The sequence below is a fragment of the Anthonomus grandis genome, chromosome 2, assembly GCF_022605725.1.
Source record: "Anthonomus grandis grandis chromosome 2, icAntGran1.3, whole genome shotgun sequence".
Classification (NCBI taxonomy): Eukaryota; Metazoa; Arthropoda; class Insecta; order Coleoptera; family Curculionidae; genus Anthonomus; species Anthonomus grandis.
This window is the reverse complement of record NC_065547.1, coordinates 26,488,371-26,516,340: the sequence shown is the minus strand read 5'-3', so window position 1 is coordinate 26,516,340 and position 27,970 is coordinate 26,488,371. Positions and strand designations below refer to the sequence as shown.

The following is a 27,970-nucleotide window of genomic DNA, read 5'->3' as shown; positions in this document are numbered from 1 at the left end:
CATTTAATACTTTAATTCAAGTAATTGAATTACAGTATTATACATATCGTATATACCATCAGATGAATATCATGGGACTATCTAGTTAGTGGTCGTCCCATGCATCTGTATGCGTCCTGTGTAGACCTTCACTATATAATCCTCTTGGTCTATCTGTTAACCCGCATACTCGCATTGTGTACCTCCCAATTCCATCTTAGAATTACAACTCTTTCTTCTACGTTCATAACTCTGGTTCTGCTATGTAACTTAGCGTTTGTGATATGATCTCTAAGGGTCAGCCCCAGAATTTGACCTTTTTAACCTTTTGCCACTTTAATTTTTTGTATGGTCTTTTTTATTAATGTCAAAGTCTCAGCACCATAAGTTAGGCAAACCATATAGGTTAAAAACCATTTTCTTTAGACAAATTGATTAGATTTACTTTGCCTTTAATATGCTCCTAAAGTTCCCAAATGGGGCCGAAGTTAATTCTATTCACATAAGTAATAGGCACGTTTTATTCTCTCTGTTTATTGAGATTTCGTAGCTAAGATTTGTATGAGTTTCTTTTACTTGGATGCCATCTATATAAAGGGTGTTACAAAATTCGGTGCAAATATTTTAAGAGCGTATTGTTGGAGTCAAAATAAGACTTTTTTTCCTATAAACATAAATATGTCCTAAAATGCTCTCCCTCAGAGCTATAGCCCGCGCAAATTGGTTGAAGAAAATCGATTATTTTGAACCCTGACTACAGTTCTACTGACGTCAAATCTCCTTAAAATTTGCAAATTTTCGTTTTTTGGATGCTCTTTTCATTTTCCGTCACAAAAGCGATGTCAATTCAATTTTAGGGGAGGATTTTGGGGTTCTTACCCTTCTGATGAACCCTATCCTATATTTCTGATAATGAATTTAAAACTCTAGCAACACCATCTTGTATAGTTAGCTATGGATAAAAATTAAAATGTTTGTCTTTTGCATTTTTTTGATACAATTCACCGTTTTCGAGAAATTCGCTGGTTAACGAAAAAGGAGCATTATGAAACTTGATTAAACTATCAAATAGAAAAAACGAAGTTGGTCGTGACTGCTTTAATTTTTTGTCAAATCAAACCAATTGTATCGAAAAAATGCAATCAAAGATAATTTTATATTTTTTGATGGCTAATTAGATTTTCCAATTTCTTATCGAAGACATAAGATATGGGTCATCATAATGATAAGCCACCCAGATTCGTTCCTTAAAATTATGTTTACACCATTCTTGGGGCGGAAAATGTCAAGAACACCCAAAAAAACGGGGATTAGCAAATTTTCAAAAGATTTAATGCATAAATATAGTATGCACGCTTAATGTTATAAATAATACATTTTCTTCAAGCAATTTGCGCGGGCTATAACTCTGATAAAGTGCATTTTAGGATGCATGTTTATTTAGACTCCAACAATACGCTCTCAAAATATTTGCACCGAATTTTGTAACACCCTATATAGTCCTTTATCCAGTACAAGGCTAGTAATTAGTTGGACTTTTCTCACATTCACTTTTAGTCCGATCTTATGGATAGCAGATTTTTATCTGTTCTAGCAAGGTCATAGATCATGGTGATCTGATATTATGATATTAAAGCCATTTGAAGTAATTTTTGTTTTAGGCAATTTAAGTTGTTCTAAAAATGTATTAAGGCTTTTTTTTCAAGCTTTGCCATTTATAGTTATTTTTATAATTACTAGATTTTTCATTTTATTTCATACAACCGAATATTCTTCCTAGTATTGCAAACCATTTAATATTTCCTGAGTTATTAAATCAAGTCCTCGACGAACTACGTGCTGGCGAGACCGGTCACGCAAAAATTTGGTCACGGGCCATACAGGAATGTCCTCTCCTTCTGATGGGCAGTGACTGCATGGCTCCAGTAACTGTGGACTGCGAGGGATTCGTGACGCACATTGCAGGCAGAGAGGAGTTGCAGCATTCCAACAGACCTGCATTGCTAAATAGGGGGACCATCTGGTACACAGATGGCTCCAGAATGAATAACAAAGCCGGATCAGGGCTTTGTGGTGGGATTCCACATACCAGTAGGGCATACTCGCTGGGGGAGCACGCCACTGTCTTCCAAGCCGAAGTATTCGCTGTATTAAAATGCGGACAGAAAATCCTAAGCTGCGGGCACCGCAATACAGTCGTATCAATATGCTCGGACAGCAGAGCTGCCATTGAGGCTATCACGGCTGCAAAGGTAAGCTCCAAGCTTGTATTAGAGTGCATAAAAGTCCTGAAAAAACTGATACAGGTTGGCTGCAGGGTCCAGCTTGTCTGGATACCTGGCCACGCAGGCCATGCAGGTAATGAGGAAGCGGACTCTCTTGCCAGACTGGGATCTGCGAATGTGCCGATAGGGCCGGAACCCATAGTTGGTATCGCCAAATGCGTTGCGCTCGCGTCAATGAGGTGTCTGCTAGACAAGTGGACCCACCGAAGCTGGACTGAGTCCCCTGGTATGAGACAAGCCAAAGCGCACATAGGTGAACCCTCTGCCTGTCTCACCAAAAATCTACTACGCCTAAAAAAACTCGAAATTCGGCTAGTGACAGGTCTTTTAACCGGTCACTGGCACTTAAAAAGCCATCTCCATACTATCGGTATTGAGGACAAGCCGGAATGCCGATGGTGTTGTGAGGAGGATAAAACCCTTGACCATGTAGTCGCGGAGTGCCCAGCACTCACGCGCGCCAGTTTCAAATACTTGGGTAACACTTTCAGTGTACCGAGTTACTTTAAGTCCTTCAGATCAGAGAGCCTTATCGGTTTCTCTAAGGCCGTTGGGCTCTGGTAAACCCCGGTGGGGCATGACGGGTCCATCAGGAGACCTATATGCACAACTGCCTCGGCAGCCCACTGTTTCGACAATTCATTCACAATTCGACAATTTAAATCAAGTTTATTTTCAAAGAGTTAATCCTGAGATTCTCCAAGAGACACAATTTGTCTACAATACAAGAGTCCTCATCATCAGGCCCTGCACTGTGACGGCGTTCTTCCTCGAATACAAGATTACCAGGTCATTAGCGTAGACCTGGGTGCTTCAATAGTCGATCAAGCTGTTTACCACTAGACACACAAAGTTGAAAGTAATACTCCTCCCTGGGGCAGACTCTAACCAAAACAAAGGTAAAAACACAAAGTCACGGTCTCATCAAATCCATATATTTTTTTTTTTTTTTAGATATTTTTAGTGTTTATTGTTAAGACTGTTTAATTATATTCACACATATTAGTATAGTTCGGATTGTTCCCCATTTTTGATCATGTGGCCTATGAGTTAGACGCGCGCCTCTGAATCTAAAGGTTGCTGGATCGTTCCCCACTGGTGACATTTTACATTTTTACTTTTTTATTTTTTTAAGCATATATTTTTATCTATGGTGGGAATTGTTAACTTAACTTAGCTTTTATTTTGGTGTTAGTTGTAATGTGATCTGTGTAGGTCTAAGTAATGAGTTTTATAAGTGTTCTTTTTTTTTAAATATCTTAATGTATTTTTTAGGCCTGATGATGCTCCGATAGGAGCGAAACACGGGTAGCTTAAAAAAATATATATATGGATTTGATGAGACCGTGACTTTGTGTTTTTACCTTTGTTTTGTTTTTGTTTGGTCTCTTAGAGAAAAAATGGATGATACGTTTCTATCAGACTCTAGCCGCTAACATTTTGACAACCTCGCTGTTGAGTTAGGCAGATACATAATGCTGCTAGAGCATGGTACTCTTTCCAGGTCACCATTCCTGTGATTTTGGGTATTTGCAGTTTTATATATCTTAAATGAAGTCCAAACATTTGGGACCATCTTATTGATTAATTATATTTTGGTATAGTGGGTCTACATTACAATTGTTTGTAATTGACGTTCAAAAAGGACTTTTAGAGATTTTTTCACACATAAAATCAACTTGATTTATAGTGAAATGGCTTCAATGTTTATTTATTTTTTAGTTTTTATGAGGTTCCAACAATGAATATTTTAATCTCGAGTTGATTAAAAAGGGTGAATTTTTTATATATTTTGATTTAATTCATGAGATCTTGGGCATTAGCAGTTATTTCTTATATTATGACTCGAAATTGGGGGAATTCTTCAATTTTATTTAAAAAAAGCAATGGATTATTTTTTGGACATTTTGCAACATATTGATTTAGAGTGATATGTTTTTCCCAGTTTTACCTTTATTATTTTCTACAAAAATTTAATTTTTAAGTTTTAAGTCCATTAAATCTTCTTTGCATCATCAATATACTATCCAAAACTCCTGTATTAATCATTACATTTAATTTTTACCTTTACTGTGTAAATAAAATCGGGTTTTATAATTTTCACTAAAATATTTCTCTCCGTGTATAAACTCTCTCGAGGAACAATAAACGCTATTGCATGAAATTTGTATAACGGATAGTTTAATTATTCGTATATACCACTCCTCATCTTATAACAGTAAAAAAAAATTAACACGAATTGATTTAATGACGAAACGTATTTTCATAGGAAATAATTGGTATCTTTACTTTGAGAGTAGTCAGTAATCATATACCTGAACTATCAGATTTTTTCCAAAAATAATAATATTATGACATCTTAGAAGCATCATCATAGATATTCAACAAACATGTAAAATCCAAGACTATTGAAATTTCAGACATCGTAAACGTCTATGCAAATATCTAGCTAATGTACTGTTTAGGCTTACCTATAAGTCTTCGATTATTTATATTAAGCTAACCTATCATTTTCAACTTATGAGATATACAGTGACCGCCTAAAGTTCCACATAAATTCGATAAAAATTAGAGACATGATTTTATGAGAAAACGCTCGGACCCGTCGATTTTTATTTTAAATTGCGCATTATTTAACATCAATTTTTGTATACAGGGTGGAACAAAAAAAGATATGACGTCATTGGTAATTTTTTTAAATGAAATTCTATATTTTTTATTGCATTTATGAAATATAGGCGAAATTCCAAGCAAGTTTTGTATAACACTTCTTATCTCAAAACTCAACTGTTGCCGAATTATTTACATTTAAATAACAAGAAAACAAATAAATACGTCTATTTACAAATTAAGGTAAAATCGAGGATAATAAAATAATGTTATAAACACTACCAATTGTTTCTATTTCCATGGTTGCACTTGTAAAGAATCTCCATTTTCGAATGTCACTGTCAGTTCGAAAATTAATAGTTTTTATCGGAATAAATTATGGCTAATTTAACGGAAACCCAACGAATTGAAATTTTGAAGGTACGGGGATCGAGTGCGCACGCAAAAAGAATTAAGTGAACTGTTTAATGTCAAATACCCAAACCATCCTATTTCTCAGTCAACAGTTAGTAGAATAGAGCACAAATTCATAACTTCAAGTCATGTTAGGGATTTGCCAAGATCAGGTCGTCCAAAAATTTCAAAAAAGAAACAAAATTACCTAAAAACTAATAATAACGTTCTGCTCTCCGTCGAATAAAATCCAAATAATGCAACTTCACAAAATTCAGTTGATAATAATATAGCCGGAACGTCAGTAAGACGCATCTTAAAAGCAAATGAATACTACCCTTATAAAATTAGACTAATACACGAATTAAATGAGGATGATCCTGATCGAAAAAAACAATTTTGCGAGCAAATGATGAATATTTGCAATAATAACCGTCAGTTTATGTTACGAGTTTTGGTTTCGGATGAAGCAACTTTTTGTTTAAACGGTGTCGTAAATCGGCAAAATTGTCGGTACTGGTCAGTGTCAAATCCACACTGGGTAACTGACGCTCATACACAGTACATACCGCAAATCTATTAATGTTTGGGCTGGTATCGTGGAAAATAAAGTAATAGGGCCATACTTTTTCGAAGAAAACTTAACAGGACAACGCTATTTGAATTTTCTTCAAAAAGATCTTCTCCCTGCTTTGGCTGCCCTATACCCAGACGAACAAGACCAGACAGTGTTCCCAGGAAGATGGATAGGATAAAGAGGGCCAATAGAGTGGCCGGCGAGGTCACCAGACCTAAATCCCTACGACTATTTTCTATGGGGGTACCTCAAAAGTAAAGTTTATATTGAGAAGCCAAACAACGTAGAAGATTTGAAAAATAGAATTAGATATGAAATTAGACGTATATCACCCGAAATATTTGATAGTATTTTACATGAGTTTGTAAACCGTCTTGCTTTCTGCCAAGAAGTAAATGGGGATCAGTTTGAACATTTGATACATTAATAAGAGTTTTCAGAGTTTATAACATTTAGGATTAAATGTTATTATCTTAATTTGTAAATAGACGTATTTACTTGCTTTCTTGTTGGTTAAATGTAAATATTTCTAAAACAGTTAAGTTTTGAGATAAGGTGTGTTGTACGAAACTTGCTTGGAATTTCGTATATATTTCATAAATGCAATAAAAAATATAGCATTCTATTTAAAAAAATTACCGATGACGTCATATCTTTTTTTTTGTCCCACCCTGTATACAAAAATTTATGTGAAATAATGCGCAACTTGAAATAAAAATCGATGGGTCTGAGCGTTTTCTCAAAAAATCATGTCTCTAATTTTTATCGAATTTATGCGGAATTTTAGGCGGTCACTGTATGATTACTCCTACGAAGAAAAATCAAAGAAAAAAAAAGTCTTAAACAAGAGTGTTACACTTTCTGTATTTTTTCTGGATATCTTAGAATCTTCAGCTCTATTCAAAGGCCTAAATCATTAGTAAAAAAAAGATAATTAAAGGTTAAGTACTCTTCAAAATCTAAAACATCTTACATAAGACTCCAAGGATCCCTAGAATTTCACTGAATTTCACTGAAAGTTCCCAGAGGTCAAAAGGGTTTAAGGAAAAGTCAATGGTGTGTCCTTGCCTGATGGATTTTTTGTCCTTGAGCATGCTGTAAAGCGTACTAGATTCTGAGGTCCTGACATGAACTAGAAGTTTACATGATGATCTGGATGAATTTTTGGAGCCTTACCTAGAATTTTCAGATACCCAGGAACTTGAAATTGGCAATCATGTTAGTTAAAATTTTGGAAGAAAATTTTTTAAAGAAACTATTGATTAATGAATGAATTATGTTTTTTGGAGGTATTGGCTTGAACCAGAAGATTACATAATGATCCTAATAGATTGTTGAAGCCTCACCAAGTTTATCAGAGGCTAAAGAACTTGCAAATGCGAATGATTGATATTCGAGACATCAGTCGTATATCAAAGAGTCACAGAGCTCCCCCTGGATTTTCATATTCATTGTTAAAAAGTGCCTCTGCGTGTAATTAAATCTTGGTGGTCCTTATGCTTTTTTAAGCAGCAAACATATTCTCGAAACTAAGCTTTACTTTCAAGTTAAAGATCACACCCAAGAACTTGGACTTTTGAGTAAAATATATATTCACTAATATGTTTCATTACATGTCGCTAGCTTACTTACGGAAAATGAATAGTATAGTTGCGTATTAACCTCGTAATTTTTTTTTTCAGTTTTCGAGTAAATTGTGAATTTTAAATCATAAATAGAAGTGGCTGCAATATACTTCCTTGAGGCACCAAAACTTGTACGGCTTTTAAAATGGACAGGCTCGGTCTAATAAAAATGATTGACGTACTCACAGGAGAATATTGGAGTCAAAGAATCCATCATAATAAAGGACCGAAATCGATGATTAATTAGGTGAAAAGCTTTGGTGTAATCGAGCAAAATTAAATACCTAGTTTACTCTGATTCCAGCCTCGTAAGATGTTGTCAACTGTATTGCTGTAGCGCTTAATGTAGCGTTAGAAAATGTTGTATCGATCCAAAAAGCTCCGTAGCTATACATCAATTATCATTTCATTTGTACTTTTGAAAATACTACAATCAGTACAAAAATCTTAATATTTTGAAATCTCATATAATGATTTTTTTGTGAAGAAATTTTATTTTGGAATTATTAAATATGTAATTATTCTATAAATTGAATTAACTTCAATACTGTCAAAGGCTTAACAAAAATCTGAATATTTTAAAAATCTGTTTATATTAATTTTATTAATGCTAATTTCATATGATAGTTCTAAAGTTAACTAATGATATCCTTCAACCGACTAATAAAGATGATCTTAGGACATTAATATTGCTTGACTGTTCAAAAGCATTCGACAAGTTAAATTCTCAATTATTGTTGGCTATCTTAAATTATTTAAGCCCTATTACTCAGACATGTTGTTTAATAAAATTTCTTAATGGATCATATCCAATGCGTAGAACTCTATTCGTCAAAACGATCAGATGCTACTATTTGATCCAATGCAAGATAGAGAGCAATTCAAACATAATATTAATATTGCTATTCAATAATAATTTGATTGCTTAATAAGTGCTAAGAATTTTTGATGTAAATTTAAGATTCTCTGAATATGTTAAAAATTGTATTAAACAAGAATTTACTAACCTCAAATATGATATATGTAATCAAATTGGATAATATAATTGTTATATGTAATCAAAGACATCTTGTGAGTGTTGGCTTTGAAAACTATTATGCGATGGTTTGGAACTATTACAATTTACATACTGGCCTATCTTACAACTAATATAAAACTCGTGTATTCGGTTAATTGATAGTATCAGGAAGTATGATAGGGATGTAAGTACGAAGTGGTTACATTTGAAGGAAAAAAGTTCCATATTATAAATATATCCTAGAAGTAGTGTTTATAAATAAGACAAGCTATATTGAGCCGTATTCAGCCATTGTGTTTACAGATCAACCAGTAGTACAAAGAACCAGGGTAAATTGATGTTGTGATGCCTAACAACAACAATCTACATATCAAACACGGTGAGAAAATCACCAAGTACATTGGTTTGGAAAATTCAGGAGACGACGAGGAAAGAAAGGGTTCAAACAGTTTTTATAATTTTGCCCTGAGAGTCTGCCAGAGAACATCAAAATACTAGGTCTTCGATAAAATCTTGATAAGGGCATCCAAAGGCAATACTACCAGCAAGATCTCGATGGCACAGCAAATTTTAAAATTTGTGGATGATACTCCAGCTGATGAAGTCTAGAGTACACGATAACATGAAAGTGATTAGTGAAACTCATCCAAACCCATCTGATTAGTGAAAAAGAAATGTAAGCCCAAAAACCTAAATGATACTAATAATCAAAGTACTGTACTAATAAAGGTGAAGTCTATGCAAGAAAAGAAGAAGAACTAGAAGTAGACTAGGCAGTTATTAGAAACTAATATTAGATATTTACTTATAAGAAACAAATACAGAAAGAAATACATTTTTTGTGTGGTAGCGCTTTTTAAAAAAGAGGGATCTTATTATACATATAGTGTAATAGCCAGTATAAATGAAACAATGGTGAAATAGTGTAAGATGATAATGAGGCATAGCGAAAAGACCACAGCCTCTAGATTCAGATCAGATGTGTCTGTTCTTTATCTAAAAAGTAAATAAAACTAGACAGGAGAAGACAGTGTAATGACAAGAATAATGAGCAATTTGTGTGTAGTTGCAAAATGATGATAAGAAATCCGCAAAAATAGTTAAAAAAACTGACATGTAAAGAAAAAAACAGTTTTCAGGATGACATTTTTCAATTTTAAACTTATATCTTTTACGAACTCCGAGATCACAATGCACACCCTTGAGATAGGTAGAATATCTTCAAAAATTAAATGCTCTTTAAACAATTTTATATTTATAGTTTCTAGATCCCTGTTTAAATTTTTTTATCTCTACTAAATGAAAAAAGTTATATTTTTAATTATATTTTAAAATAGTTTTATGATATTGGCCTATATATACCTATATATACCTTATATCATATATGTTGCTTTTAACAAAATTTAATTACACTAAAGATAAGAAGAAAATTTAAAAAAAATTAAAATATGCATTAGGAATAAATGCGTTAAATAAACTTACCTTAAAATACTAAATAATTACCAAAAAAAAACACTAAAAAGTCTAAAACCTCCCTTAAACCCTACACACTCAAGAACATATCCGACTACATCGACCACCGAACCGGTACACTATAAGACGACCCGCGCAAAAAAAAATAAACAGGAGCGAAAGACCTTGCGAAGGACCTTAAGGAGGAGTTGATAGTACTCCTATGCGCACAAGTTCAGGAGTAGAGGAACAGTGAGTGCTCAACTAATCAACATCACGATCATTATCATCTTCGTAGGCTCTCTCGCTTGTAGGGGGTCAACGGCTCGGCAGCCTTGTCGACGACGAAGAGTGCACCAGGTGAGCAACCAACAAACAGCCGGGGCAGAACCGGGGGAAGGGGGCAGTACCGTTAGACCTTCTTCTTCATCGGCGAGTTCGCGATCCACTTCGCCACTGCTAATGGGGAACTAGTGAATCGCGATTTTCTTCTTCTTCTTCTTATTCTTCTTCTTTTGCTGCTTCTTCTGGTGATGTTAATGATGATAATGTCTAGGTTCTATGAAGGTTGACGATGGCGCGAGGCTACTGAACTAATGAACTGACGTCGTTAAATATAGATTTAGGCCTATCGTAGATTTAAGTTTTATTATACTAATGTGACTATTTCTTATGGGTCGCTTATGAAATATCGATTTTAGATATTATTTGAAGTATTTACTTACATGATCGCTAGCAAGTTCATGTCATTGACCGTGACATTCGTATAATTAGGAACTCTTGATGCGATGGTGAATGCGCCAAAGCTGTCTATGGTAAATTATGGAAGCACCATGACCGTAGAATATACAAACACTTTTGATATAAAATCTACATTGGATTCACAATGAAAGGAACAAAACCATTTAAATTTCAGTTGCTTTTTTCTTTTTTAATTTTTCGGTACGTCAATTAGCATTATGTCTTTCTCGTTATTTGCAATAAAATTTTTCTGGACAGGGTACCTCAAGTAGAAACTATTGCGTCAACATTAACTTTTTTAGACGAACACTTTGTTTAAAGTCGGTCAATAATTTTCGATTACACATTTTCAATCACTTGCAGATCGAATAATCTAATTTCTTGTCGAATTCTTTGCTTTAAATTATCATCATCTCATTACTGGGTATGGATTCTCTCTCTTGGGTATGGAAATCTTCTTTTATGGATCAGGGAATAAACGACTAAAGTAGCGTAAAAAGTCTCAAACTGTAAAAAGTCTCCGTATAGCTCTCCGTTTATTATTTCTTCGAAAAAAGGGTTCAAGGATTCAATTTTTCACAATACCTGCTCACACATAATTTTTTTGAAGGCACTGTGTGTTAAATTCTTGGGTCCAGTGAGGATTTTTAATTGCATAATATCTGCAATTTTGTCTCTTAAAAAAATAATATTTCGAATGAAATTTCCATTATCATTGTTAGCCTCAAGAATCTGCTCACAAAACTGCATTTGGCGGTCAAAATCGTTTTCTAACAATGTATGTATAATTCATGTATTAATTGTACTTTATAACGATGATCTTTTTTTCCACGAAGTGTTTTTGCCACTAACTCTACTGACAAATTCCAATTCCTGGAAATTGTAATAATTGCAACATGCGAATTTTTCTCCGTTTCTATTAGAACATTCAGCGTACATCTTCTGATGCTTGTAGAGGTTTTTCTTTAGATAAATTTCACGAATACATGGTCGTGTTCCCTAAATTTTGACTCATTTTTGCTAACAGTGGATATAGTAATTGAAGGACGATCAGCATTAAATAGATTACAGACTTCTTGTCGTGTACGCACCCGTCTGCAAAGCCAATTATCATGAGTATTTCAATTTGTTCTTTCTGAGGTAAATGCACTTTATTAAAAAAATGACAATTATACTCACAAATGCATGACAAACCCTTATCAAGTAGGTTCTAAAATTAGAAAATATTCGAAAATAATAGCGTCTAGTAGTGACATTTTAAGAAACAAAATAAAAAAAAATGCTGGCGTCATAGTTTTTACTTGAGTCACCGTGTAACCAAAATGTTAATAGCAAAGGACGCATTAAATCAAAGGAACAACAAACTAAGCATGAATTGCAATAAATCTAAAATAAATTTTCCTGTTTTAATTTCATATGTTTTATTATTCTGTTACGTCATATTTAAAAAACTATCGACTTTAGGCATATGGTTTGCTATACCAAAAATATTAAAAATATATCATAGAATTATAAAGGTCATAAATACAGTTTCTACTTGAAGCACCCGGTATACAATTTTTTTAGTTCAAAAAACGCGCGAAAGTGACAATACTAATCCATGTGTCCAATGAATAAAAGAAGAAGAAAATACGTGAATTATAAATGAATTTTTCCTTTCATCGCAAATGCACTGTATATGGTGGTAACTGGTTCGTATTAATGTTATTTTACTTGTTTATTTTACTATAATTTTTCGATAATTAAAATTTTTTTTAGAACTTGAATTACTAACATTTAAATCTAGATGTTATTCCATTAATACTGAAATTTAGGTATTCCAATATTGGAAAAGAATCTTTAAGCAAAATTAAAATTTCCAGGTCTCTGGAGGTATTCAGATTACCATACTTAATCAAGATATTATGTTGGTTAATATATTTCCTAAATCCCGATGTTTTTTTAAGCCTGATTCTATTTTCAATAGCGTTTATAGAAAATGATTAACATATGCTCACATTCTGATTATAAGATAAGATAATTTTATATACAAATCATCTGAACTGTCCATGAATGTGCATGTCTTTTCTCTCTAGTCAATTTTTTTAGATTAGTTCACTATATTTATTATTATTATAAGATAAATATACGCAAAAAAATGAATATGATATGAAATGAAAAGCTGACAGGCTAAGATCGCTATGAATCAAGCAATTATTGCAAGTAATTGAAGGCAAATAGATAAGTACGATGTAGGATTTTTTTTTCTGGTAATATTGCTTCTTGCAGGAAATCGTCTGTCTAATGTATGTTGTGGCTATAAGACTAAGTATTATTTTGTTATTCCTGATCTGGAAGTCAATAATATTGTGACCTATTTTAGCTGCCCTCTTATACAGGAATTTAATGATTCCGACCTTTCTTGAACAAGGAAGATAAGAAGTTTTAGTCTAGGTATTTGAATTGAAAGTAGGAGTTACGAATACATACCTCCAAAAGGCCCATCACTCCTTCTAGTGGAAGGCCTTTGAAATGGGCATATTTGTATAATGGCTCTCAATATCAAAGCTTATTGGTTGAGAGGTAGTATCAGGAAGTGGGTTTCACGTAAGTGACATAAAAGATTTGGACGAAATGAGCTGAGTTTGATAAAAGGGAGTCCGAGTTCCCTTGTAGTGTCTAGATAATCGTCAATATTAATTTGGCATGTTCCGATATTGTCCAATACTTGATGCTGGTTAGTGATGGAAGCGCGTAGAAATATGGTGGCTTTCTATGGTGTGCAGTGAGTTCAATTCACAATGCATTAGAGAGATAAGCAGGATACTTTTTAAGAGCCGTGTAGATTCCTCACTCTAGTATTTGTGTGGCATTTTTAGTTAGCAGTTTATGTTCACCTTTGTTCAAGACTTTTTCAACCTTGTTCATGTACTTTTCTGCATCCGAAACCTGCTTCTAACGAAACAGATATAATTGTTTTGTTGCCTCTTGGCGTCTTGATGTTGGCGTCCTTTTTTAGATTTTAGAAGACACTGTGTCTCTTCCTGTCTAGATATATTTATTTTAAATTGTTTTCTTATCAGTTGGTCGCAAGTACTTCTTATTTCACAACAAAATTCGTTCGCTTCTGCTTAAGAGACTCCGTAGAATTAATTACATCCAAGACCGATGAAATAAATAAATAAATAATACATTTATTATACCAAAATATACAAGGTCCAGCCTAGAGCTAATCAACTTAACCTATAATTACAAGAACAAAAAATCTATGAATTCATATAAATAGCAATTATAAACGCGAATAGATATTATGAAAACCGCAAGAATTATAAAATCTGTTTTGAAATGGAAAACAAACAATGTCAAAAACAAAAAGACTTTCTGTAACGTAAGGAAGTGCGATTTTAATTTTATGTTAAAACCAGCAATGGAGATGCATATTATTTATTTAAGTACGGGAAAACCCTATTAGCTGTTACAAAAATTACAAGAATTACAAGTTTGATTTACATTTAACTAACAATCTAAAAAAAACAAATAAAAAATAAATTATACGATAAGATATACTTATGAGAAAGCAAAAAATTGAAATCCTATTTGAGGTAACCTGGTACACAAGCTCTACAAATACTATCTAATTAAATCATTAATAATAAAATCTTAATATTATATAACCTTAATTATTATGAACAAGGTAACTCTTTGGCTGATTTTAAAATAAATGAAATACATCAATATTAAGATTATTTTTTATCAGGATCAAACTCCTATCAATAGGATTATTTACACCATACAAGGTTCTATGAAAGGGAATATAGAATATTGGCTCGTATCTTAGCTGTTGAATATTAAAACCAATTGAATTTAAGAGAATTGCTCTGTCCAACTTGCCATTAACAAGTTTAAACATAATCAGTGTTCCAAATATCTCTCTGCGAGCACTAAGTAAAGGCAAGCTTAACCGTTGTTCCATCACATGATAATCGTGGTTCTCTATTTTAATGCCCTCCCTAAAAGCACATACTCTAAGAAATTTTTGTTGAACTCGTTCCAAGGAAACTGTGTGATTTTGGAAATATGGTGACCACCCAACCGAGCAGTATTCCAAAACAGGCCTTACTAATGCATAGTAGTACCTAGTAGTAGTAGTAAGGATGGGGGAGCTAGAGCTCGGCAAGTAGGCCTGAACAGTCCCTTTTCAACAACCCTAGAATCACCCACCCCTACGCGTCCACTCCCAATGCGCGGTCTTCACTGAGTCGGCCCGTCCTTTTAATAAAGGCTTGTACGTTGTCCCAGTCCAGATCTTTAAGATTTTCTCGTTGGAGTGTCGTTGCTCCGAAAATTTTCCTTCTCAGGCGACTCATGTGGTATGAAGTTTCCTTCCCTGTACCGCAATTTGGACTTAGTGGGCTTTCTCTTATACCAAGAAGGTATAGATGCGTGTTTAGACTATTGTGCCCGGTCAGGATTCTCACCTTTCTCGTCTTTGCAGTCGTCTTGCTTTAGAGCCATCATGGTCTGGTATCATGTCCTTGGCTTGTCTACATCCTTCTGTCCTTCTCTAATTCTTCCTTATTTATTCCCAGGCCCAATTATTTAGTGCCTTTGAGATTTGTTTTTTGCTAAGACCGAGACAAGGTTCAGAGCCTACGAAGGGGTTAACGGAACCTTGTCTTGCCAGTTCGTCGGCTCGCTCATTGCCCTCGACACCTTGGTATCCTGGGACCCAGTCTCACTTTCCTGTGTGCTGCAAGTCTTTCCAATGTGCACAGTAGACCAATCTAATAACCCTCACTGAAAAATACTGGCATTTTCTTAGAACAAAACCAAGCATCTTTGAGGCTTTTATAGAGATAAAGTTGGTGTGGTCAACAAATGTCAACTTTCTATCCCAAATCATTAATGGTAGTGACACAGTGAATTGCTGTACTACTGATAGAATAGGACGATGGGAACCCATTTACTTTGCGCGTGTCACGCGCAAAGTAAATGGGTGCCTAATATTAGCTTCACGCGCCGCGTGAAGCTAATAAATACACACTTCTTTATGTTAAGATTCAGCTGATTTTTCGTACATTAAACACACAATCTATTAAGATCTTGTTGCAGGAGTTCCTGGTTTACTGGACTTATAATAGATCTCCAAAACGTCAAATCATCAGCAAGTTTTAGACATTTACTATTCTCAAAGCAATAAGCAATATCATTTATGAATATAATAAAGAGTAGAGGGGAATAGTGACCGCCTTGAGGAACACCTGAATTGACGTATATGATATGCGACAAGAAACCACCAATTTTACAATTCTGCACACGACCAAACAATAAACTAGAGAACCACAATACCAGCTGCCAATGAAAACCCAGACTTACCAACTTTCCCAATAGAATACGAAGGTTAACCCGATCGAACGCGTTGGAAACGTCGGTATACAATATAGAGTCCACCTGTGCCTGCCCTTCCATGTTTTTCAGAATATCCGACTGATAGGTAATGGAATTCGTAAGAGTAGATTTATTTTGACAAAAGCCATGTTGATTCTCAGATATTCAATTTTTGCATAACCTGCAAAGCTGTTGGGCAACTAGAGAATCAAACAGCTTAGGAATGGCTGACTGGATACAGACATTGCAATAATTTTCAATATGATCTTTAGCTCTACTCTTGAAAATTGAAACCACATAATCAACTTTCTAGTAGCTTGATTTGCAGCTTTTGTAAAGATACAGTGTTTTTATCTAAACATGGAATATAGACAAGGTTGCAGTACAAAAAACACGCATGATTTCATTAGCTTATTTTTTTCTTATTAGCTTTTAATGAAATCTAAAACTTCTATTTCAGCGCAAAATAAGATTTTTTAATTACGCCAGAAACATATATTTAAGATCTCTAATAAAAGTCATCCTCGAAAATTACATCAAAATTTTTTATCTTTTCAACTATACTAGCTACTAGCTGGGTCCTCGCCACAAATATTTCTAATTTATCCAAAACAATTTTTTTCTTATTTAAAAAAAAACACATTACAGAATACTTATACAGTATAATTATAATAATTAATTTCCCCCTCCCCTTTTATCTTTTGAATGCGTTTATATAAAAATTTGAAATTTGGCACACATCATTAGCAAACTTAATACTACTTTTTGGTCCCTAGCTCATTTTGCAAAACTTTTCTAGGACCACCAGCTACTTCCTTGAGAAAGATAAGACCTAAAGAAGTTTAATGCATTATTATCGAATTAAGCTAATTTTTTTGAAAGCAGGCACTTACCCAATATATCGCAAGCCTTAGAGAAGTCAAGCAATACGAGTGCTGTAGTCTCACTCTCATCTAAAAGCCTCAATTATTTCTTAAGTAACTATTAACAAGACGGATGTTGTTCTGTGCTGCTTTCAGAAGCCAGACTGACCCTTCAGAATTATGTTATTTGTAATAAAAAAATTATACATTTTTGGTTGAATAAACTTTTCCAAAACTTTTGAAATTATTGGAATAATTCATATTGGTCTAAGGTCACAGTATTCCTTTGGACTACTGATTTTAGCTAAAGGCTGTGTTAGACAAGTCTTTAAAATAGATCCTTTTCAAACAGCAGTTTATAATAAAATATATGTATATTTTATTTTGAGGTCTAAAATAATTTTTAAAACTTCTGTTATAGTGTACCTAAATGAAATGAAAACCAGAGATCCGGATTAAATTTATTACTAAAAAAATATTTAACTGTTTCTAGCCAGCTATCTGAAATGCTATAAACTGATGAAAATTAATCATTAATTCTGTCGAGATTTTAAAGATTTACAGATATGGAATAGTTATGGTTATTTATTACTTTTCATTTTTTTTTACTATCGCTGCTGTTTGATTTTGTTGAAATATGCTTTCTTTTTCTTCCTAATCATGCCCACCATCATTGTTTCTTGTAGAGTAGCCAATCAATTAAACCTTTAGAATTTTAAATCTAAATACCGCTTTATTTCTTTCATTTATAAAGAGTTTAATGCTTTCGGTAATTTATGGAGAAAAAAAATTCTTGATGTAGATAATGAAGCATATGGCTCAAATATTTAACAAATTTTGCTGGACAAAATTTCTATTTCTTTAACCAAACCATGAATATGGGAAATATTATTACGATTTATTCCTAGTTCAGCAAGAAAATCGATTTTGTTTAAAAACATAAAATTGCGGACCTTAACCGCGCCTAATATCATAAAGCCTGGTGATCGGAAATTAAATCAATATTAGAGTATAAGAATGTATGACATTTGTAGGCCCCTTAAGATAAATTAGATCAATTAAAATTTGTGTATTAGCTGTTATACGACTATAGCTCCATTTATTATCTGGACAAAATCATATGAAGAAATGCAATTCAACTAAACATTATCTGAAGAATGATTTGCCTTGGAATGGCTGAGAATTATAACATTACTATATTTTGTATATGCAAGGAACTTATGTTTATCGCCGAAACAATAAACACAATGACGTAAATATTCCCTTGGAAACTTATATATCGAGCAAAGAAAAATTTCTTTTCCAAATGGAATTTAACAGACCGTCAATTTTAGCTGATGTACCTATAATTAAATCCAGGGGTGATTACAACCTATAGACAGTGGACGTACACTTAACAACTGTTAAAATTGCCGGCATTAGAAACCTATGTGAGTAGTTAATTATTTTTAGTTAACTAAAGAATGCCAACCATCAATCTTATAAAACCCAAAAAAAAAATGTGTAATTTTATAAGCTAAAAGAATATGTAAACAAAAAGATAAAAAATTATAAAGAGAAAAGAAAAATAAATAAAATATGTAACAGTTTGGTTAGTTCTTTTTTCACCTATACAGAGTTAATTGACGGTATTAAAGTACGTTTAAAGAGGTTTCAAATAATAGCAACACCACACATTTTGTTGTAAAAATTTATCTAGTCCAGTTCTAAACACCATTTGTCTTATTTTACAACAGTCTCCTTGCCTTTGCTAGGAGGAGAGACTAGCAGAACACAACCATGCGAATCATTTCATACCGAATGCAACAAGAAAGGTAACAGATAGGGAACTTACCTTAAAGGTAAGGAACATATAACAGGATATACCTAAAAGCTTTAATGGGAATGTATATCGGCCACTGCAGACTGCATTACCACATGAGTAGGATTGGTTTGGCAAAAATAGCCGAATGGAGGAGGACGAGACTGCAGAGCACATCCTATGCAGATGTCCGGTACTAGAGAGAATCGGGGCAGGCCACATGTATGAAGAAAAATATGGTGAAAATCGGAATCGTATGGCGGCCATCTTGCTCGGAAAAATTGACAGGGAGCTGACAGACAGTTATTGACATTGACTGATGTTGCAAGCGTGGGTGAGTTTGCTATTTGTTTTAAGGATGTTATTTTAAATTCATGACTTTTTTTTCTAAAAAGTTCACTTTCAATATTGGGAGTAATGTTTTAATTGATTTGCAGCAAGCAATTCGAGGTTTCTGGTAAGAAAATCTGATTTTATTTATTACTATTTTTGTATTGTCAATCTATAGTCTTTAATAAAATCAAATTCAGTTGATTTCAATGAAGAAGTTTCACTTTTCAAGTATTTAATTTTTAACTCGATTATTATAAATACATATTACAAAATGTCTAGCCTCTCATTTTCTATTCAATAATTAAAAATTGATTTAAAATTTTCCTGAAAATTCCCTTGATGTAAGAGTATGTATATTTTAATTGATTCTAAGAAACATAGTAATAAAAGATTTTTTTAATTTCCTTCAGTTCCCATTACAAGAAAAACATGGAGAGCGATATGCAATGTAAGTAAATTTTATTAAGAGTTTGAGCTATAGAATTTCTTCTGATCAGTTCTCTTCTCAAATTTTAATAATGCTGATACTGCTGGATTTACACTACAATAAATATTTATTTAAACATTCATTTTGTCTTTTTTTTACATGAATCATTTAGTAAATTGATTTATAAGGTTTGCACTGCCTATTTTTTTATTTTATTTTATGCTCGTATCATACCACTTCCTGTGTTTACTGATACGAGACATAGGTATAGAGACTAAGAGACCTGTGCACCCGGAAAGGATCAGAATTAATGTTTTTCTTACAACTTGTGTTTTTTTAAGAGTTTCTTTTTATTTTATGTAAACATCTGTCCTTTTTTATTTTAAAAATCAATATTTAAATTATAATTTAATAATTTTTAAAATCTGTTTAATTTTTCTTTAGGAAACAAATACAAGTACATATTAAATAAGGAAAATTCATCCTTTATTGAATCTATGTGTTAATAAAATGAGGATATTATTAAGCTAATAAGAATGTCTTTAGATGTATGATGAGAAAATAGCACAAACATTTTGATAACCTTTTCTAATCTGTTTAAAATTAGGGTAGTTCGGTGTCAACAAAATACTTTTAAACATTTTTAGATTAATTTTAATTAATATAATAAATTATTGGATATTATGTATATCATTTTAAGTAATTTTTTTTCAGAAAAAATTAAATAATATATGTATTAAAGAAAAACATTGTTTTATTTCCATTTGTCCAATTGGTGATATGCCGTACACTATTGTTAGTACACTGTCGTAGATTATTGCAGTAAATTAACTCATTTAGATACGTAAAATAAAGCTGAAAAGTTTTATTTTTGCTCAGATCATTATCTGATGCTAACACCTAATCAAAAAGGCCCTTTTCTCTATCTATCAGTACTACTTATCAGTAACCTTTTTGATTAGGCGTTTGCTTTAGATATTGCGATTAAATGAAATTTGATTTCCCGGTTTAATTTGGCCACGCCTTTTACCACTTTGATTGGTCCAATTAGGCATGTCAAACTGTTAAGTTAGTTACAATAGTTTCCGTTGCCAAGCGAGAGGACGCTAGCTGATTTGTCAGAAGAATTTCTATCAGTTTGTGTGCAACCACCACTTCTCTATATATTTGTGTTCTGTGGGGAAGGCCACCTTCGGCAATTCTTTATCTAAGACGGAAGATATTAAGAATTCTTCTCTAAAAAACTAAATTATCAATAAACATCTGATTTTATTTCGAATCAAATGTCAAATTTTTGTGCAGAAAAGTTAGCATGTTCACATTTGTCGGATTCAATCTGGAACGGCGATCACTGCAGTACTAAATGTCCTTTCACTTTCCACTGATGTAGCAGGGATACAGAAGTACTATTTTGCTAGCTCACATAATTGATGTAGATCTTGACCTGAAAACTAAAATCTCATTTTATATTATATTTAAGTTAAATCTTAAAATAACTTACCTTCCAAATCGTTAAAGGATCTGTATCTTCTGGTGCATTACCTCTTTTCAAATACTGCCTCTTTGTTATTATCACGTCTGTTTGAATGGACTTTACCTTATTGTCGACCCTTTCTTTCAAAAAACTAAATATTGATGTATTTTTGACATCATTGGAGTTTCTTTCAACATATTTATCATTATAAACCATACATTTCTTGCTCTAAAAGTAAAGATGCATTTGCAGCATTTTTCGGGCTTTGAAATGATTCCTTTTTAAACCTCGAGTCCAAAATGGTGGCATTTTTTGTAGTTGTACGAGATTCATATGGATACAAACGTTGCTTTGTGGAAATTAAAAGATTGTTGCAAAATGTTTTGCCTTCTTCAGTTGTCAACTCTGACACGTAGCTGGTTAAAAAATGCTGTATGCCAGTGCTTAATGGAACTATTAATGATATAGTTACATATTTATTCCCTGAAAGTAATGAAGTAATTTTTATGCTGGCAGATAGATCACAAGTAGAGCTAGATATAAGTTATAAAATAGTTATTTATGTAACAAGTGTGTAGTATGAATCTTTCTTATGAATAAGAAATTTGTCGATAATTCCCATAAATATAATATGTTATAACAAATTTTAAATTAAATAAATTACTTTTTACGAACTGGTGCGTAAAAATACTTTTTTAGACACTAGTGCGTAAAACGTGAAGCTTTATAAACCCTGGCAAGTGTGTAAAGGGATTACTCTATGCACGGTAGTAGAAAAATAGTATTTGTGCGCGAATTTTATAAGTATAAGCAAACAAAAATTGAAACCAGAGCAACACAGATTATGTTTAGCTGCTAAGCGCCATCTATATAATAATCGGAAAATTAAACTTTTTGCTTAATACCTTTTCCTCCATATTGGACAAGGTTCTTTCGGATACGTTGATTATTGTTGTTTTTGTTTGCGTATATTCTTCCATCTTGCTTGTGTTTTTAGTTTTGGGTTTTTGAAATTTTGATTTCTGTTTAAATTTTAAAATTTTCTTAACGTTTGACAGGTGTGTAGTTAATTTTGGAAAAGATTGGCTCATATAATTCACCTAAAGTAAGTTCTTTGATGTCGTAGTATACAGTTAGTTGTTTACATTTATTTGTTCGCTGTGTCTGCCTCCAATGATAGTATCCAAGTTGGGATCGTAGCAGCGGTTTACTTTTTGTGCCTGAGCCTGTTTCTGATTTTGAACATTTCAATCAAAAAACTTCCGAAAGATTGATTCTTTATTTTTCTAAGCGTCTGAGTAGGTTGATGGCTCCATGTTCGTATCGATTATCCAATATGTTTTTGAAAGCGGTAGACATTGTTAAAGTAGTAGAACCAAATTTTCGAACTTCTAATGTCTTTTTTCTTTAATTTAGTACGACGTTTGACGTTTCAATTGGAAAGTCGTTGGTAATGTTTCTATGGTAAGGGCTGGACATATATAGGAGCCATAATATGCATCAACAATATTGACAGCAGCAGGGAAATAGAAAACATTGAGAAAGTTTATTTCCGTGCTCTGAAAAGATCTGAAAAGCTCTGACGACATTTAACTCTTTAATATTAAACAAAAACTAGGAGTAAAATTACACTTCTATCATTATAAATTAAGTTATATTAATAGAATTTTAAATAGGCAGACAGTTATGCGACATCGATAGCTGAGTCAGCTCATGGACACTATCTTCGTCGTTGCCCAATACAGCCTCTTGTAAGTTGTTATCTTGTAATCAAATGTGGTTATATTAAGGCTTACATATTGAGTAACAATACTATATATTGAGTAATAATACTACATATTAAGTAGCAATATGTGGATTCGCGATGCCTGATATAAATCTCACGAGATGATTGTGGTGGAGCCACTTATACACGTTTAATAAACGTTCGTTCATTATACTGGCACATAATTAGCAGCTGCTTAATAGGTTCCTCTTGGATAGAAATTCACTATGGTGATAACAAATATTAAAATACCAGCTCCACTAATTTTATTACTAGTTCTGTGCCTTCTGTCATACCTAAAGATGTTAAAGTCCTTCATTTAGTTCTGGTAAAGCACAATAATTTGTTATGGGACAAGATTTTTAGCATGGATTTTACAACTACTGGTACATCATTACGATACGTAATTAGGTTTTCCTCATCTAAAGACTTTCTTTCAATTTAAACTTTTAAATGCGCTTTGTTTAACCTTTTTGTGGTCAATATACTACCAACTGGACTGTTTCGGTAACTTTAGCCATAGCCAAGAAAAATGCACTAAGACCATCACTCAACGTCCCCTTTCCCTGAATTACCCAAACAAGAATTCTATACATATAAACATAAACTTTTAGCTTCCTTTTTTCAACATAGTACCTCAAATCAATCAGGCAGTTTCCTAAGTGAAATCGCTATATAACGGATCTCTTTTTTTTTAAATAATAGGATCCACTGCTAATGGGATATTACTTTTAAAGAAAATTCATAAAAACCTATACACTTTCTTATAAAGAAGGATTCTCGATAATGGATTTCAGGAGCTAAACCTGAACTTTTGGTGGAAGATACTTCGCTATTTTCTCTAGTTGCTTGCTTGCTTGCTAGGTGCTAAGACTTTGACAAAAAGGTCTTATAAGAAAAAATTATTTAGAAAGGTTTCACTGATTGAATAGTTATGAAGATGTTAAATGCTGGTGCCAACAATGCGAGCAATGCTCATCAACCAAGGGCTCAAGGACCCGCACCAGAGCGAAAATAATGCAGTATCTTGTTGGTGCTCTCCAGATATGACTCCAATGGATTTTTTTATCAGAGGTTATTTTTAAGGATATTGTTTATCAACGACCACCCAATAATCTTAAGGAGCCTAAAAACCGAATTCGTGAAGCCTGTCAAACAATTACTCTTTCGGAGATATGAAGCTTGCGTGGGAGCTGATGGAGCTCAATTTGCTCAATTTGAAAGTTTAATTAAACAATAGATTAAAAAAAGTTTTGTAGTTCCAATCGCAGCTCTTGAAATTCTATTGAATAGTTGTGTAGTGTTATATACAGGGTGGCCATTTGAAAACGAAACGAGCCTATTTTGGGTCCCTCAGAACATTTGCGAAAAAATCCTCGAACCCGTCAATTTTTGATTCAAGGGGGAACCATTCCTTTGCTAGTTTCGCCCCCCTGAGGGCAGTCCTAGCGGGGGTGACAAGGGCCTCCAAAATTTTAAATGGAACGGGGGGTCGAGTGATACCTTATTTTGAAGGTATTTTCATGTGGATTATAACGCTAAAGCTTTAAAGCGTTACTATTTGCCTAGTCGATACAGGGGCTAATAAAAGTTACAAAAACATGTCAACATTTTTTATGAAAAAAATGCTTGTAAATTTAGCAGTTAAATAAATACAAAAAATGTTGTTCTCCTACATTGTGAACCGTACTTTCTGTTTTTTTTTTTTAATACCCGTAGGTATCTATGCCAGTTCTGCAAGGGAACTCTTGGTTATTGTTGAGACTGTTATTATAGCAACATTTTGAAGTTTAATAGTGGTTGTCAATTACTGCTGTCAGATCATAGTGTGTCAAACAAATAGCTCTTTAAAGTTAGTTAGTTACAAGATTGAGTGTGATAATGCTTTATTCACTTGCTGAAAGAGTTGAAATAATTTTTCTTTTCTTTGCGAACAATGAAAATGCTAATAGAACTGCCCAGCTCTTTAACACACTACAACACCCTAATCGACTTGTCCATCGCAAGTACATTTTGGAATTGGTTCAAAAATTTAGGGAAACTGGGTCTGTGGCTAATAAAAAGCGCGAAATGGATAATCCAGTGGTGAATGAAGCTTCAGAAGTAGCTATTTTAGGCCATATTGTGCAAGATCCTACACTGAGCACAAGGAAGTTATCAACCGTGTCTGGTATTAAGAGAAGCAGCATTCAGAAGATATAAAAAAAAACAAGTTTCATCCGTACAAAATGCATCTCGTACAAGAACTAAACGAAGACGATTTGATAGGCGAGTATAATTTTTTGAAACTATATCTGAACAAGCCGCCAATGATCCATACTTTCTATTTAATGTATCTTTTTCTGACGAATGCTCCTTTTTCCTAAACGGTACTGTGAATCGTCAGAACTGTCGCTATTGGGCTGATTCAAAACCCAGAATATTTCGTGAGGTGCATACACAATATCTTGAAAAATTAAATGTTTGGGCTGGCATTTTTGGTAAACATATCGTAGGCCCCTGTTTTTTACCTGGCAATTTAACAGGAGAGATGTACCTGGGGTTATTAGAAAATACAATTCATATAGCATTAGTGGAGATACTAGAAAATAACAACGAGTACTTGGAAAATCGTCTAGTATTTCAGCAAGATGGAGCGCCACCCCACTATGCTGCAAGGGTTCGTCAATATTTGGACCAAACGTTTCCAGGACAATGGATTGGAAGAAGAGGAGCTATTGAATGGCCTCCTCGTTCCCCGGACTTAAGCCCGTTAGATTTTTTTATGGGGCCATTTAAAAACTAAAATTTATGCTAGTCAGCCAACATCGCTAGACCATTTGCGACAAAGAATAATTGATGAATGTCGTCAAATCACCCCAGAAATTTTGCAAAATGTACGGGAAAGGTTTGAACAAAACCTGTATTATTGTATGGAAGTCGAAGGCCAAAATTTTAAACATTTACTTGATTGATTTTATCTTTAAGTCCTTTATTTAAAATTATACTTTTTAAAATTTTTTTGTAACTTTTATTAGCCCCTGTATCGACTAGGCAAATAGTAATGATTTAAAACTTTAGGGTTATAATCCACATAAAAATACCTTCAAAATAAGGTATTACTCGACCCCTCGTTCCATTTAAAATTTTGGGGGCCCTTGTCACCCCCGCTAGAGCTTTGCTAGCAAAAAAATGTTCCTCCCTTGAATCAAAAATTGACGGGTCCGAAGATTTTTTCACAAATGTTCTGAGGGACCCAAAATAGGCTCTGTTTTGTTTTTAAATGGCCACCCTGTATACTGTCTGTGTATTATAATACTGAAGCATCTGCCTTTAGACCTTTAAAAATAACTTGAGAACTACAGGCATTATGTCGGTAATAAGTATAGGCTTACGGTATTGGTCATGCTACAATCTGGTGAAAGGTCGCTCAGAAATATCGATAAACCGACCGACAGAACTACATAGCACCTGCCACAGTGAATCATAAGAACCTTGTGATCCGTATGGCAACTAGAGAGACGTGGAAGTACTCTAATATTAATGAGCAGCATTGGTATACCAGTACGGCCTATACTTGCTGAAAAGCTCAAAAAATACGGGCAGAAAATTTTAAATATTCGACACCTCAAAACAGTCATCTTAATCTGCTCGGATAAGGTGTGCCTCAAGCTAGTATTGGTGTCTACAAAGGATCTAGAAAAACTGGTGAAAAAGACCTGTAGGTTAAATCTTGTCTGGCTGTCTGGCCACTCAGGTAATACGCGCCATCTTCATTATAGCCTAGGTAATATGGGAAATTCGGAATCCGTTGATTTGGTAGAAGAAATAAACTGCAGACCGTGCCATAGAAGAGTTCCCAGCACAGTTTGTCTAGTATTTCATAGACCATAGCCCCTCATTGGCTTCTCCAAAACTATTGACATTTGATAACTCGCGGTGAGGTATGATGAGTTTATTAGAAGACCTATATGCACAACGGCTCCCTTAGCTGCCGACTGCCCCGTAATTCAATGTATTCTCTGTAATATTCATTCATCGATATATGAAATTTAAAAGCAAAAAATCATAAAAATCTTCTTGAAAGGGAGGTGATAAACCAAACTTCTGAATCATGCTTAATATTTAATCTACAAACGAATGATTAGAGTTCTTATTTTAGTAGTATTTCATCAAATATTATTACGAAATCAAGTATTGCTTTTTTTATATGCCATACAGGAAATTTACAATATTTAATAGTTTGTCTACTTGTGTTCACTGGAAGTTTAAATCTGTAAGTTACTTAAAGATTGAAGAGAATATCTTCAGATCATCAGTAAGCATTATCCATTTTTAATACTATATATAATATTTCTGCCCTACCAATTAAAACTTAAAAGTAACTTTGTCAAATCCCTTGGAGAAATTAGTATAGACATGATCTAATTAGGTTCACTATCTTCAGAGCCTCAAGCAGATTAATTTGATAAAAAGGAAGATTTTCTCTTGTTGTTTTGACAACTTTATGTATCACAACTTCGACACTAATAATACTAGGCATATTACTAGAATCACTGATATAAAGATAAATATGGTATGTAGCGTTTTCAAAGATTGGGCAAAATACCATTTTCTAGGGATTTATTAAAGATCCATTTCAAAAGGTTCCAAAGGTTAAATATAGTACATATACAATTTACCAATTCAAATTATTAGCGATGTTTGCAGGTTTCATGTTTTTAATTATGAATTTAACCAAATACATCAGGAGCAATAAGATAACGTATATTTACAGCTCTGGAAACCAAAACAAAAAAAAAGTAATGGGATAATTAATCTATTATAGATACTTTTCTTAAGTGATTGGAAAAGAGATTAACATAATTTACCTTTTCAGGTCCAGTAACCTTAAATTATATTTTGAATATAACATGGCGATATAGATACATATTCTAAAAGGCGAGAATAGATATTCTCGTATCCGTTACTGAATAAAGCTATGAAAGAAATATTTCTAGCATTACTTACTAATACCTGTGATCCTACGAGCAACTTTAAATTTCCTCTGGATAGTGACACCTTAGGGACAAAACAGCAGAAGACACAAAGTTAATACCCGCCGACACGTATTTCTGCATTTTGGCTTTTCAGAGGACAATCAACGAAAATTTAAAATATTCTTAATTACAAAATCAAAGAAGGAACGAGACAAATTTTGTGATAAAACAAAAAGTCAAAAGAATTTCCGGTCTTAGAACTTAGCCCAAAGACCACTGGAGAAATTTTCAAAGAACACAGC

The 27,970-nt window shown here is 33.4% G+C and overlaps 1 protein-coding gene and 1 long non-coding RNA gene across 2 annotated transcripts in view; both read right to left on the bottom strand.

The window, feature by feature from the left end:
* LOC126750218 (serine proteinase stubble) overlaps positions 1-10,392 on the bottom strand; it is a 79,726-nt gene extending 69,334 nt beyond the window's left edge. The window contains exon 1 of the mRNA XM_050459766.1: positions 9,970-10,392. The gene's annotated coding sequence lies outside the window, so the exon portion shown is untranslated. The remainder of the gene's footprint in view (positions 1-9,969) is intronic.
* Positions 10,393-16,694: 6,302 nt separating this feature from the next.
* LOC126750228 (uncharacterized) lies at positions 16,695-17,183 on the bottom strand. Its single transcript, XR_007665647.1, has 2 exons — positions 16,941-17,183; positions 16,695-16,879 (listed from the first exon to the last, which is right to left on the bottom strand). It is a non-coding gene; the product is annotated as an uncharacterized LOC126750228 (long non-coding RNA).
* Positions 17,184-27,970: the final 10,787 nt, after the last annotated feature.